Source organism: Pteropus vampyrus, unplaced genomic scaffold (assembly GCF_000151845.1).
Source record: "Pteropus vampyrus isolate Shadow unplaced genomic scaffold, Pvam_2.0 Scaffold348, whole genome shotgun sequence".
NCBI classification, from domain to species: Eukaryota; Metazoa; Chordata; class Mammalia; order Chiroptera; family Pteropodidae; genus Pteropus; species Pteropus vampyrus.
Genome location: NW_011889129.1, coordinates 660,280 through 674,588, shown reverse-complemented (window position 1 = coordinate 674,588; position 14,309 = coordinate 660,280). Strand labels below are relative to the sequence as shown.

At 39.4% G+C, this 14,309-nt stretch overlaps 1 pseudogene; it reads right to left on the bottom strand.

Annotated features, from left to right (window-relative positions):
- Positions 1–4,105: 4,105 nt before the first annotated feature.
- LOC111731088 lies at positions 4,106–4,224 on the bottom strand (annotated as a pseudogene).
- Between the last annotated feature and the right edge of the window lie 10,085 nt (positions 4,225–14,309).

The window sequence follows — 14,309 nt, the reverse complement described above, 5'->3', positions numbered from 1 at the left end:
CCAATGTTATTAACCTTCTCAAAGAACCAGCTCTTTGTTGCATTTATTTTTCCTATTGTTCTTTTGTTTTCAATTTCATTTATTTCTGCTCTAATTTTGATAATTTCTTTCCTTTGGCTGACTTTAGGCTTCATTTGTTCTTCCTTTTTTAGTTTTTAAGATGAAGTGTTAGGTTATTTATTTGGGCTCATTCTTGTTTTTGGAGGTAGGCCTGTAATGATATGAACTTTCCTCTTAGGACCACTTTTGCCATGTCCCAAAAGTTTTGATATGTTGTACTATCATTATCATTCATTTTTATGTATCTCTTGATCTCTGTTTTTATTTCTTCTCTGACCCAGTTATTCTTTCATAGCATGTTGTTTAATCTCCATGTATTTGTGGTTCTTCCTGATTTCTTTTTGCAGTTGATCTCTACTTTCAAAGTGTTACGATCAGAGAATATGGTTGGTATGATTTCAACCCTCTTATATTTGTTGAGGCTATCTCTGTGTCCCATTATGTGGTCGATTCTTGAGAATGTTCCATGTGCACTAGAGAAGAATGTATAAGCAGCTGTTTTGAGATGGAAGCCTCTGTAAATGTCAATTATGTCCCGTTGGACTAAAGTGTCACTTAAGGATGTTATTTTCTTATTGATCTTCTGTTTGGATGATCTGTCCATATCCGACAGTGGGGTATTTAGGTCCCCTTCTACGATGGTGTTTTGGTCTGTTTCTCCCTTTAGTTCTGTTAGTAATTGCTTTACGTGTTTCAGGGCTCCCTGATTGGGAGCATAGATATTAATAAGTGTTATTTCTTCTTGGTGCACGATTCCCTTTATCATTATGAAGTGTCCCTCAGTATCTTTCTTTACCTTTTTTATTTCGAAGTCTATTTTGTCTGATATTAGTACTGTTACTCCAGCTTTTCTCTGAATGCCATTTGCATGAAATATCGTTTTGTATCCTTTCACTTTGAGTCTCTATTTGTCTTTGGAGCTGAGCTGTGTCTCCTGGAGGCAGTATATGGTTGGTTTTGTTTTTTGATCCATTCTGCAACTCTGTGCCTTTTTATTGGTGAGTTCAGTCCATTTACATTTAGGGTGATTATCGAAATATGAGGTCTTCTTATAGCCATTTTATCTTTTGCTTTCTGGTATCTCGGTGTTTCCATTGCTTCCTTGTCCATGTGTTTCTGTTTTCTTTATTTTGGTTGGCTTTTGTGGGGTTTGCCTTTGGTTCTTCTTGTTTCATGTCATATATTTCAGTTCTGACTCTTTGGTGTGTGGTTACCATTTCATTGTGGTTTTAATTTGCATTTCCTTAATGTCTAATGAAGTTGAGCATCTTTTCATGTGTTTATTTGTCATCTATATGTCTTCTTTGGTGAAGCGTCTGTTCAGATCTTTTGCCATTTTCTTATCGAGTGGGTTAATTGCTCATTATTGAGTTTTTTTTCCCCCTCATTGTTAAGTTTTGAGAGTTTTTTTTTCTTGGATATAAAATTTTTACCATGATTTGTAAATATTTTCTTTCATTCATCCACAGCTTGTCTTTTTATTCTTTTAGCAGAATGAGCATTTTTCATTTTGATGAAGTCCAATTTATCACTTTGTTATTTTGTGGAATGTGCTTTTGGGATTGTCTCTAAGAAATCTTTACCTAATCCAGGGACACAAAGATATTCTCCTATCTTTTCTCTTAGAAACTTTTATAGTTTTAAGTCTTATGTTTAAAGCTATGATCCATTTTTTATACATAGAAATAGAATTTTTTTATCATCATTTGTTGAAAACACAATTTATTGATTGTCTTCTACCTTTGTTGAAAATCAGTTGTCTATAATGTGTAGATTTATTTCTGGACTCTATTCTGTTCCACTAATCTAATGGTCTGTCTTTATTCTGGTATATTGTCTTTAATTACTGCAGCTTTATAATCAAATAGTGTTAGTCCTCCTACTTTGTTTTTCTTTTTCAAAGTTGTTTTGACAGTGCTAGGTCCTTTGCATTTCCATATAAATTTTATTAGCAACTTTTCAAATTCTACAGAAAAACCTGCTGGGATTTTTATAGGGATTGCTTTGAATCTATGGATCAATTTGAGGAAAATTGACATTATAACAATATTGTGTCTTCCAAGTCATGAACATGGTGTATATCTATTTATTTACATCTTTAATGTCTCTCAACATTGCTTTGTAGTTTGCAGTATACAGTTCTTTCATATTTTTTGTCAAGTTTATACCTACACATTTTATATCTTTTGATGCTTTTGTAAATAGTATTGTTTATCTAATTTTGATTTCCAATTGTTCATTGCCAGTATATAGAAATACTATTGCAGTAATTTTTGCATATTGATCTTGTATCAGCTTTGTATTATCAACTGATTGAGTTTGCCAGCTCTGCCTGGGTCCCCCCTCTCTGCGCTATGGCCTGGAAACTCAAGGCAGGAAGCTGGGACAAGTGTAGTGCTTACTTCATTTTTTTCACATCTCTCAAGTATCACTATCCTTTGCCTAATATCTAATGCCTTTCAAACTCTTGTTTCATATATTTTGTCAATTTTTTTGATTGTTTCAGATGGGACAGTAAACCAGTCCTCCATCCTGGCCAGAAGTAGAAGTCTATTTTTAAAATTTAAAGCATGCTTTTATCCTAAAAGTCCTTTATATATTTTATAGAATTAAAAATAATTGATTTATGTATTTCTCAACTAAAACTTTAGTTTTCTTCACCTGTAAACTATCCTTGGCCAAGTGAAGTGCCTTTTGTCTTATAGCACCCCATTGCTCACTTCAAGATGTTAGGACGAAGCCGCATCTGAATATAAACCAAGCTGTGTTAAATCACTGTGTGTGTACTTCTCAATGACTGGCAAAAACACAACTGTTTTTCTAGGTATAGCCACTTGAACTAGAGCAGCAGCATTAAATCTTCGCCTCACTCAAGTATGGCCATTCTGTGGTTTGCTTTACAGCTGACACGTCAAAGACATTATGAGGAAGAAGATGAAACTCAAAGGTAAGATTTATAAACATATGCTCGCTGCTCTTAGATTAAGTGTCCCTGAAGACTTCAACCTAAAGTGGATCTCTGTAAGTCCAAATCCTCATTGTGCTCATGCTGATGTCTTTTATTGGGATACCAGTGGAAATTGTTAAGTGACTATGTAAATCTGATGACAGTAATGAACACGTGTTGAACAAGGGGAGTTGCAAAATGTGAAGTAGTAGCAAATGGACACTGCTTGTGGACAGAGAGGAATGATGAGGACATTTCAGGCATATATTGAAATATTAAACTGCACTATAGAAGTAATGCAGTCTCTGGGGCCTGGATTCAAATCCTATCTGTGACAATTATAGCTATGTAACTTTGGGAAAGTCAGTTACTTGCCCTTGTGTTAGTTCCCACAGTACTACCTCATAGGATTGTTGTAAGAATTAAATAAGATAATACGTGCAAAGCTCTTAGAACAGTGCGTGACATAATGAGCTCAATATAATGTTAGTTTTTAGTATCATCATTGTTATTATTATTGCTTTGGAGAATTGCATGTGCAAGGGCAGGAAGGAATGTGGAATGTGTAGAGCATCAATGGGGAGGGTCTCCTCAGGAAGGTGACCTAGGCTCTGAAGAACAATGGAGTGTTCTTCACTCCATTTGAAGTGATTCTGGGTGTAGGGAACAGAATGAGCCAAAGTCCAAAGGAAAGAAAGCTTGAGATATGAGGAAGTCTAGCTGGAGTGTATGGTGTTGCTCAGCAGTAGAGATAAGGCTGGAAGGGAAAAATCATAGGGTTTGGCAACTGTTTAGATGTAGCAAATGAGGGAAAAAGAGGTGTTCACTTGTAAACCAGGTATAAGCTGGACATCTGCATGGCCCAGTCTGAAAGCAATGATAAATAATAATAATAAAGTCTAGCAACCCAAACTATTTTAAAACTAATTCAAATTTTGCTCGCCATTCTCCATGAATATTAAAAAGCATGCAATTCATAAGCTTTAGGAGCAATTCTTTTTTTTTTCTTTTAGGTGAAGAAACTCTCGGTCGACCTCACAAATTGCAAGGATCTTGTCAGCTTACAATCTCTCTTTTTTTTTTTTTTTTACTGTTTTACTCCTACAGCATCTGGTCTTTCTAGGTGGCCTCCTATCCAAGTACTAACCAGGCCTGACCCTGCTTAGCTTCTGAGATCAGATGGGATCGGGCTTGTTCAGGGTGGCATGCCCGTAGACAGGAGCAATTCTTAAAGTTCTCTTTCTTCTCCTAATTCTTACACCTCATCAGTTCTGGAGTGTCTTATTCTTTTAACCCCTCACTTTCCATTTCTTCTCTCCTGAAACTCTCAACAACCTCATTGGGCCCTCGTCTTTTACTCCCCTCCTCCTTTCCTTCTGCCTCTTCAGTCTTGTCTCTGTTTATCTACTCTCCTGATTGGGGACCACAAAGCCTGGAAACTACCCTAAAAAAGAAGACATCCTCCTTGGAGGTCAGGCTTCGTAAGCATTTCAGGTGTAGATACACACACGAAAAAGCTGAGTAAATGGATTAGGGATTTAGACGGATTTGGGCTTCATCCTCACAGAAGTGATAGCTAAAATATGAGAATGAATAAAAAGAGAAATATAGAAAAATAGAAAAAATAGAAAAATACAGAAATACAGCAAAAATATAGAGAAAGGTGAGAGTTAAGAACAGAATTTTAGAAAATTCCTACATTTCAGGGTAGGAGTTGACAAGAGGACTCAGAAAAAGAGAGATAAATCCTGGTATCTAGGCCTCACTCAGACTAATTACATCAGACTCCTGGAAGGTGGGATTCATGCATTAACATCGTTGACAGCTACCCAAGTGATTCCATGTGCAGCCAAGGTTGAAAACCATTGTTCTAGTGGCTTATGGGATGCTTGATGGTTTTCAGGGTTGTGCGGGAAAGCAGTTAAGGAATAGAGTCTTAGTTTATTTGATTTAAAAACCAGAAACTCTAACATTGTCATTTTGCTGAGGAACCCAGGGCTCAAAGAGATTAATGAATTTTGTGACTTTAAACAAGAAATTTAATGATTTTGACTCTGTACTTACCTCTTACCACCATAGCCACAAACTCCCCTCCCTTGTCTTCTCTCACCCCACTCTTCTTCACCCAGCCTAAGTCTTCTGCCACCCCTGCCACTTCCTGCCTCTTGTTCCAAGGCTGTGTGATCCTTCCATAAGTTCTCAGTTCAGATTTTAGAAAACCATATTTCTGTCAGGTGAAAGGCTCACCTGAGGTACCTTCAGCAGCAGCAGACCAGACCACATTGTCAGGAAAACACTTTAAGGGGCTTTCTCGTGACCGTGTGAGCCTGGAGGGAAGGTTAATCTCTAGAAGAAAATGGGGAGGGGTCGTCCCTATTTTGAGGTGCTGGAGGTGGAGATGCCCTGACTTCTAGCATAGGCCCCTCCTCAGAGACTCCAGCAGCACCCTACATGCTGTTTATGAATTGGCGTCTAAGTCTGGGGCTGTGGTGGTAAGGCCTGCCAGAGCTGATGAGGACACACAGCATTTGTGGGAATTCTGTGACTCCAGAAGACGAAAGGTCAGTTTCTTTTCATTGACAGTGTTCTTGCTGCCCAAGGGTTTATCTCTGGGAATCTTGACTTGTTTCCAGGGTCAGACTTTACCTCCATTGTTATCTGGAAACACAGGAACCGCCCTTTTGTCGTGCCAGACTGGGTGAGACATTGGACCCCATTCTTCATGGCACCGTAATCACACCCTTCCCCCACAAATGAAGTTCTATATTCTTCCAAATAACTGGAATATTTTTAAAAATACACAAACCTGCTCATGTTCCTTTCATATACATATATTTGTGGTTTATTTCTACTCCGCTCTGTATTTCATTTTCTCGCTGGGCTCCACAAAATCACTCACGAATGTGATAGAACATTGGAATGTACCCTGGAGCTTGACGACACGCCTGAAATCTTGTGAACACTTGTCTTTCATTCATCCTCATATATAGAAAGGATGTGCACATAAAACCCCTGAACTCATACATGATTCCACCAGCCCACAGTCACACTAAAAGTGGGTTCGAGTTACACATGTGCTTGTTTACACCTCGGCTCCCACACTTCCAACCTGGAGGTTTGTGTACACAGGGCCTGTTCATTCCTAGCAGAGCCATCTGTGTTCACAGCCACATCAAAACACACCTTTAGGTTCCTAAGTAACAAATGGCAACAGAGAAGGGAAGCAGGGCAGCTGAAAGAATGGCCCTGATCCTTGCTCTTCTGTCCTGAAGCAAGGAAACTGGGATTTTTGAGGCTAACTTGGTGTGCTGGGCTGCAGTGTAGACTCTTACAACAGGCCCTGATCTGCCTCCAAGGCTAAGAGCTGCAGTCTCCACCCCAGCCTCTTCTGCTGGGTTCCTCCAGCTGTCTCCAGGGCAATTCTCCCTAAATGCAAACTATTAGCATTTCCTGTTAAAACATTTCTAATAAATAAATGAATACATCATCTTCCCAACCCGAAGCAGGTCTGAAAGCAGTGTAGGAGCTACTCTGAGCTAAGGACAGACATGGACCACCCAGCACCAGCCCACTGGCCCTGGGCCAATGCTGCTTTTGTTTGAATTCCTGTATGAGTAACTGCTCGAGCTGACGCCAGCCAAACTCAGTGAAATATTATTTTTAATATTAAATAAATAGATGGTGGGGTGTGTTGATTCCCCTACCCCCAACCCCCGGTAAATTGCTACATCACAACATGGAAGCCAGCTCTTGAATCCAGATTTCCTCAGATAGCAGAAGAAAGGTTGACATTCTTTTTGACCTTCCTCATGAAGCACTTACCCCCCAGGAGACAGAAAAGTCCCAGTTGGTGTTGACAAGACCCTACTTGGAGTAATCTGGGAGTTTAAATAGTAACAAAGCTTGTATAGGATCACCAACTATTTTTGTTAATTTTTCTAACTTACTGTTTCCTTTCAATATACAAAAAGCTCTTTATATAAAAATCAGAAAGCTCAGATAAATAAGAAATCACTGAAATTCCACTACCTAGTAAGAGATAATTACTGCAAATTTTTATGAATACTCTTTCTAGCTTTTACATATTTATATCTCACACCAAGTGAGTGTTGATTTTACAAAAATGGCTCACACTGTACATATGTATTTTTTTTTTTCACAGAATTCATTTTGGGCATCTATTTTATATTCTCCTAAAACTCTACTTGTAAGGGCTACACAACACCCCATCATATGAGTTTGCCATAGTATGCTCAACCAGTCTCCTGTTGTTGGATATTCAGGTTGTTTCCAAGTTTTTGCTATTATAAACAACACTACAGTAAAAAAAAATAAATAAATAAAATAAAAAATCCTTGTAGCTAAATCTTTGCTTGCATTTTTAATTATTTACTTAGGATAAAGTCCCAAATTTAGAATTTTAAGACTTTGGCTCCATATTGTCCAATTGCCCCCCTAGAATTCAACTTGCATTGCCTCCAGCAGGGAATCAAAATGGTCCTCTGCTTGTACCTCTGCCACATTGCATATTCTTTTTCAAAAAAAAACAATCTTTGACACTTTGTTAGGGAAAAAAAGAGCAACCAACTGTAAACATTTAATACAAAAGGTAAGCACTATAGAACTTTTGCCAAGTCTGGATGGCGGGTAGCTGCAACATAGGGCAGTGAAGGTGGTGGACAGAAAAGGAGACACTGGCTCTGATGGCCCAGAGAAAGGCTCAGAGAAGTGAGAAGACACCTTGACACCAGGCACAGCTGGCTGAAGTCAGTGCTTTGCAGTCCCAAAGTGAGCCAAGACTAGAGGCTCTACTACAGGGTTGGGGGCAGGGTCCAAAAATGTATTCTCAATAAGATTCATTTATTTGGAGGGCAAAGACACTGAAATCAAGGAGGTTTTGGGAACAGTGGGATAAGTCAGACCAATTTTTTCACAGCAGGATTTCTTAGAACCTGTCAAATGCTAATGGGAGATGCCAAGCTCCAAGGGGGAATGCAGCCTGTAATGTTTCCCAAGCTCATTTAACCACAGATCCAACCCCACTCCCCATCTTTTTCATTTTCCTAAATATTTCTCATGGGTCTAGAGCTTGGTGGAGCACACTTTAGGAAACACAGTCTGATGCCATAGTTGCAAAAGAGCAAAGAATGGGAACTGGGACAGAAAAGAAGGAATGAGGGAGAGAGAAAGTAGGGGACAAGAAAAAGCAGGAGAATGGAAGAGAAATTAGAAGTAAGGAAAGAAGAGAAACATAAAGGTGAAAGGAAAGGAGAAAGGGATGCAAAGAGAATAAGGAGAAGAAAGTGGTAAAAGAGAGTTGGGAGCAAGAAAGGACCAATAGAGAGGCCTTTTGTTACCAAACGACCTCCCCATTGCTTTTAGGAGAGAATCCGGTGCCTGTAATCTCCTCTGTGCCCTCTGTAGGCCTCCCCGAACCCCCACTGTCACTTTCCAAGACTGTTTTTGTAAAATGTTACTCATCTCACAGCCGCTTCCTCAATGGCTATTACTTAAAATGCAAAAATTCATTTGCAAAGGAAGCTCAGAGCATAGAAGTAAACAGCAGGCCCCAAAGATACCCAGAAAAAATAAAACATAAAATAAGACATTCCAAAAAAAATTAATCACTGTATCTTATGTTGTTGTTGTGTGGCTTCTTATAGCACAATAGGACATGACTAAAACTAAACAAACACCCTCTACTCAGCCAGGAAGTCTAGCGGCCTAAGGAGCAGATGAAGAAGGCAAATTGACAGCTTTTAAACACCAACTGGGCCTTTCACTCAAGAGGGCCTGCTTTCAAGCAAACTGAAAGCACCAAAGTGGTAAAATAAATTTCTAAAAGCTTAAATGCAGAGCATGTATGCAGTGCTAAACCCTTTAGAATTCCAAAAGGCATTTAATTATTTAATGGAAGCTATTCGTTATTTTTTAAAAGTCTCAAACAACACATGCTAAAATAGAAATAAGCATTTTAAAATAAACTCATGGAGCTTTCATCCAAACCTGAAACCCCTAGAGTTCTCAGAAATATGGAGTAGGATTTGAAACAGTTACATTAAGATTGACAGCAGCTTTTATTAGAATAGCGATTCCCAATCTCTTCATCATCAAGATTTTTTAAAAATCATTGTTCCCTGCAGTCAATCACTTATCTTAAGTATTCACTCTGTATTCATGTCCACAATTGCTCATGGGTTCAATGCTGGACTGTCAGGTTGAGCAATAACATTCCAAAAATTTCTCTGATTTCAGCAAATCTAAGTCATAGTGACTAGCATGATACACCCAGGGTTAGTGAATAGAGTTGATACTGTTCTATCCAAAAGGGGAAAAAAAACTTGACATTTAGTTAACCTCATCACCCCTATCACAGATAAGGAGTTGGCCCTTCATATTATTATAAAAAGACATAAGCCCTTATTACTGACTTTACAAATGCTCCAGAGATCCAAGACTTCAATGATGAAAACTCCCACATCTGAGATTTTTTTCCAGAAAACCTTCCAGCTTTCGGTATTTGCTGCATTTTTTAGAGTTGACTCATCTTGAGCCTCTGAAACAGGGGTGGCCAGTTCTCATTTCCTGTGCCTGTGGCAGATATCTTTAATTGATCTCTATGACCTTTCTCACTGAATGGTTTTTACTTCTTAATAAGGTGTTTCAAGCAAACGACAAATCAGAGCTGTTGCTGATGATGAAACCAACTTGTCTTTCCTGTTCTACTCTATATCTTAGGTGATTTGTTCATAAGGCAAGTAGAGGAGTACAGTCTCAGGCTTCCTCTGAGTAGGGAAGCTTGAGATTTCATAATAAAGAGGGAAGGTGTAGAAATGAGGGGAACTAAGAGGTGTAGAGTCACATGACCTCATCTAAATCTAATTAGTTTCCAAGGGCCGCATCTCCATATGCCATTACATTATGGGGTGAGGGCTTCAACAGATGAATTTGGAGAGGACATAGTTCAGTCCATAGCTATCAGGATGATTTCAGTTTTAAGTAACAAAAGACTCAACTCAAAGGAAAAACAATAAAGGGCATTTGTCGGCCCAGATAACTAGAGGCAAATTAGGGTGGGCCTTAGGAAATATACCTAGTTTAAACGTTTGAAGTCCATTATGCTAAGGGAAATAAGCCAATCACAAAAGGACAAATACTGTATGATTTCAGTATTATTAAAGATACTTAGAGTAGTCAAATTCATAAAGACAGAAAGTGGTGTGGTGGTTGCCAAGGGCTGGAGGGGCCAATGGGAAGTTATTGTTCAGTGGGGGCAGAGTTTCAGTTTTATGAGATGGAAAGAGTTATGGAGATGAATGGTGGTGATGGCGGCATGACAATGTGAATGTACTTAATACGACTGAGCTTTACAATTAAAAATGGTTAAGATGGTAAGTTCTATGTCATGTGCATTTTACCACAACTGAAAAAAAAAAAAATTAGGAGCCATATGTGGGATTTTTTTTTAAAACCTGCTTTTACCAGCATTTAAAAAAAATAAAGTTCTTTTCTATTTTTAATATAAACATCTGATTTGAATAGTTGGCAAAATTTTTTCCCACCTTAGGCACTTGGACTTTTTTTTTTTATGGTTAAATTTAGACCTTCTATTGAGGCACTAGATTTTCTTCTAGATTTATAATATATTCTTTTCTTGTGAAATGTTCTTTTCCATTTTTACTCTCTAGACTAATGGAGGGTTTTTGTTTGTTTGTTTGTTTTTTGAAGCTCTTTTTTCTTTCCCAAGTGGACTAACTTTTGTTAACTTTAGTGGCTGTTAGTGTAACCACCATCACACATTTTCTTGGGAGGGTCAGAATAGCCCAACAGTGTTTTGGGTAGGATGTAGCAAATGCCAGCTTCTACCGGGGCTGCAGCCTGAGTGTTGCATCTTCCCCCACACACTCAACAGTCACCTCCTCTGTCTGGCCCTTTATGAATGATTTCATTGGGTTGACTGAGAGGTGTGTATATCATCACCAGTATATATGTGATGCTCAGAGAAGTTACGTTCAAATCTCACAGTTGGTGTCCTTGGCTCCAAAGCTTTGTAATGTCTTTCTGTGCTATATTTCCTCCACCCAGTCTTTCCTTTTATGCCAAATCATTAGGATATCTCCATTTCTGACCTCCTGGAACACTGACTACCTTATGTGAGGGGACTGCAAAAGCCTGATGGATTCCCCTGTGGTAAGAGATTAATCGTCAGTACAGCTTTTTGATTCACCTCCCACCTTCCTTCTCCATCTGTTCATTTCCTCTCAGTTCCCCCAGTTCTCCAGCTGGCAGCACTTCTTCTGACTCAAAGGATGCTTCAGTCTTCTCCTTGAGCCAGCCTGGGTGGAGACAAATCCTCTTCTCTTTTTTTGAGCAGAAACAAAAGAGCACTTTTCAAAAGTAAAGGAACATTTACTATGAATGTAAGATGAAATCAAACCAAACTGCAACTGGGAAAGAGAAAAGCATCAGAGTAGATGTACTGAGAGGGAGAATCCTCATAATTTAACTGCTGCTCTTCTAGAGTGGGTGAAGACTGCACCCTCAAAACCCTTCAAGGAGAAAGAAGCAGAATCCTGATTCCTTTATTCTTCCTGGGCCAACAGTGGGTCTGAAGACCAAATGAATCATTGCCCCCAGAGAAAGAATCTTCACAACTCTCAACATTAAAGTAATGTGACCAATTTCCATACCTGCGACCTAGTGTCCTCTCCTGTCCAGTGAGGGGTAGAGGAAACTGGTGCTGAGCATGTAGTGTAAGAGGAACTTGACAAGAATTTAACCCTCAAGGCCACTCTCACTAAAGAGGTGTTGTAAGGAAGAGTTAAGAGTGTGTTCAAATTCCAGCAGTGTCCCCACCAGCTGTGACACCTCAGCTGGGCGAATCGTTCTGCCCCTCCAAGTGCCATTTCCCTCCTGTTAAGTTATCAGGGAGGACTGAAGAGGTAAATGAGCATAGCAATCAGCAATCTCCTCACACGTTCCCTGTTATCAGCAACCCTATGAACCAGGTTGTCAACACTCCAATTTCGCAGATGAGGCAACCTTTGAACCCAGGTCTTCTGTGCTCAAGGCCCGTGTTCTTTCCATTTCCCCATTGCCGTGCCCTCATGTGAGCACTCGTTCTCGTACTATCTTGCACCGTTACCCGACTGTGTATTTGTTGAGGCCAGAACAGCCCTAAGTTGGGGACTGTTTGAATTGAATGCATGAATGCCCATGTTAGTAAAAGGAGAGGAAATGATTTGAATCTGAGAGAAAGAAAAAGCACTTATACTAGAGGCTAATAGATTAATTCATTTAGACAGTCAGTTAATATTTACTGAGTATTCATAGGATACCTGGTTCTATTCATATACATTTTACCGTTTTGGATGCCTGGAGGGAGTAGAAAGGGGAGTGGGTGGTAAGGAGGTGTGGGGGCGGGGCACGGGGAGGAGGAGGTTGGAGGAATGGGGAAGTTGGCCTAAAAGAATTTAAAGTCTGAACTTAAAATTTTAATATTATTTTATTATTTTCAGATAATTGTACTTTTCAAACTGGGCTAAAAAAAGTACTGTTAGAGGAAGTAAAAACTGATAATATAATAATGACCGTACTAGTGGTTGTTATACGAAAACATTTTTTTCCTCTTCTATGCCCAAATTCTGGTTACATAAATACTTAGCATAATCTCCCAAAGCTAATGATCTTAAATTCCAAGTTGGCATAGGGTCCAAGAGAAGGTTTTTATTAGACTGTTGCTATGGGCAGAAAGTACTTGAAAAGAAGACATCATACCTTGGATTGGAGGACAAGATTCCACAGAGCAGCACTTCGTGTCTTCAAAGGAGTTTATGTTGTTTGACTCAGTCATTCATTTGATTTAGGAAAGGGACAAACAGTACAAGTAGGAACCCTGAAGGTCACATGCACGCGACGCAGTTAGGTTGTAGATGGATCGGTGGAGAAGCGGGAAGAGAGAGAGGAACCCAGGGCCAGTGATCCCTCAGTGTGGGCATCTGCAGGTTCAGACAGGTAAGAGAACAGACAGGTTAAAGCAGGTCGAATCACAGGTGACACAGTGAGAAAGGGCTCATAGGAGTGGCTCCCAAGCATGAATCCTCAAAATGAGTGTTGAAATAGAAGTGAGATGAATCTGAGGACCTAATTCCTCTTGCAGTCAGTCTTGAGCCAATAAATGGGTTCTGGCTATTGTGGAAAGAGGACTCTCGAAGGCAGTCTGATAAGGCGCCTCCATGCATATTTGAATCTTAACCTGTCACAGGTTGAGTGATCTTGGTAAGTCATTTACTCTTTAGGCTTCCACTTCCTTATCTGTAAAGTGGGGATGAAAGCTATAGAACCAGCCTCACTGGGATGTTATGAGGATTAAATAACTTGATGAATGCTCATGCTCAGCATTGTACCCAGCATCTAGGTGCTCAAAACCAGACAGTGATGATTGAACTGTAGGGACCTAGGATTACCGCTTTTGGTTCGTGAACCCCCTCAAGGGCAGGGTCTGTGACTTTATCTTTAAGTAGTCATTAAATTACTTCATTCATGATCATTTTTGTTGTTAATAAAGTCATATTCAGCTATTTTTGAAACGTAGCTTCTGCTTCCAATGGTGACTAGTCCCTGATACCAAGAAACTTCTCTGTGGACCTGGAACCAACTCTTCTGGGTTTCTCCCACCAGAAAAAGAGACAGCTGAGCCATAGCAATATAGTTAGGCTGTCATGTGAGTCCCTTTTCCCATTGCATATCCTTACATTATTCCCTGAACCTCAGATCTTAATTAAAGGAACAGCATAGAAAGAAAGAAGAGAAATGAAAGCAAAAGTAGAGAATTATTGACTTGGAGAGTTAGAAGGCATTCTCCATCAATTAAGAGTGGTAATAGTGATGCCAAGAAGAAACTGAAGAGAAGTGAAAGGAGGAAGGAAGGGAGCCCTTCAAGGAAAGGCAAGGGTAAATGCTCTAAGTGGTTCAATGGAAGATTTACCCCTAGTCACAATGATACAACTGACCGATGTTATATTAGATAGGCTGAGATCTCTGGGGAGTAGACAGGAGGTCTCGCCTCCAGATCCTGAGATCTCTGGCTGAGAATCTCTTTTGCAAAGAGGCAGCCATCATCTCTTATAGATGTTCTCATTAGAAAACCTGGGTTAAATTATAGTAGACTCTTTTTTACTCTCTAATTACTCTCTAATTACTCTCTCCCACTTAACTTGATATGTTACCATCCTTTCTTTGCAATCCCTGAACTTTTAAAATGTTGTCTCTCTACATCTTTCATTCAGAGTATAAACTTTTT